Source organism: Arabidopsis lyrata (assembly GCF_000004255.2).
Source record: "Arabidopsis lyrata subsp. lyrata unplaced genomic scaffold ARALYscaffold_4, whole genome shotgun sequence".
NCBI lineage: Eukaryota > Viridiplantae > Streptophyta > Magnoliopsida > Brassicales > Brassicaceae > Arabidopsis > Arabidopsis lyrata.
Genome location: NW_003302552.1, coordinates 13,979,535 through 13,980,818, shown reverse-complemented (window position 1 = coordinate 13,980,818; position 1,284 = coordinate 13,979,535). Strand labels below are relative to the sequence as shown.

Below are 1,284 nucleotides of genomic sequence, written 5' to 3'. Positions count from 1 at the left end.
CGCAGTTTTCAACTATAAGTACCTTATAATAGAAGTTATAGGTCTCATCAGGAACCTCAATGTCCTACACTTACATCTTAAGCCAATCAGCAATATATATGATTATATGATATGATATAGTCATGAATAGAGCACCGACATGATATGGTCATCATTGATTTAGTAAAATCTATATAGATGATGAAAGTAAAGCATGAAGCAATCAGTATCCGATCACAATATTATATGGCACTGTCTAACGATCATAATTAAGACGCAAAGATAAGTCAATATCGTTGCCCCCACAATGTTGTTATCAGAAATATAAAAAATGGATTAATTGATTTGAATTATTGGTTTGGAAAACCCTTTACCTCAAAACCAAAATTATTGGTTGGTGCTTCTTTGTTTTTCCTTTTTCTCTTTGATAGGTGCTAATGACCCACCTCGCACACAGGGGCGGACGTAGGTAGAGGAGAGGTGGGGCACGTGCCCCATACTCATTTCTCAATTTTTTTTTTTTTTTGTTTCATTTGCTCAACTAATATATGTATTAAAGCTAATAAATTTTTTCAAATTTATTAGGTTATGTCTCATGTACAAATAATTTCTGAAAATTTATCAAATTCATTAAGGTTGTGTCTAAGTTTGTGCTTTTGGGTTTTGGATCGGATATGGATAATTTGGATAGGAGAGTTTATTATCCGTTGAGGTTTTATGACTATGCGGTTCGGATATATGTTGGACTCGGATCGGTCGAAAAAAAAGAAAAAAAGCTAATAATTGTTCAATTATAATAAAAATTGGTTCAATTTTAATAAAATTTGGTTAAACAATTGTACAATTGTGATAAATATAACTAATGATTTTTGGATATCTAGGTTATTTAGATATTTCTTTTTAATTTGGTATTTTTTGTTATAAAATTATAACTAAATGTAACTAATATTTTTAGATATATAATTTTATTTCGGGTTTTAGGGTATAATATTTAATTTTTTGTTTGGTTTGGATAATTCCGTTCAAAACATTTAGAATCTGTTAGAAATTTTATGAATATTCGATTCGATTTTGAAGTCGAATTTTTCCGATCGGTTTTCGAATTTTAATTTTTTATGCTACAACGTAATTGTGCCCCAGGTAAAAACAGCTTCTGGATCCGCCACTGCTCGCACATATCCAAACTATTTACTAATAAAGATCTCTAGACTAGAAAATAGATGCATTAACATTTTTAGATAGGTGTTTAGGCGTTCGAAAACATGACTAGTTTGGTTTTTTATACAATCTTGTCATGATTTGGTT

The 1,284-nt window shown here is 30.1% G+C and overlaps 1 protein-coding gene across 1 annotated transcript in view; it reads right to left on the bottom strand.

The window, feature by feature from the left end:
• The window catches only part of LOC9317152 (LRR repeats and ubiquitin-like domain-containing protein At2g30105), a 25,909-nt gene that overhangs the window by 14,656 nt on the left and 9,969 nt on the right, over positions 1–1,284 (bottom strand). The gene's annotated exons all lie outside the window — the stretch shown is intronic.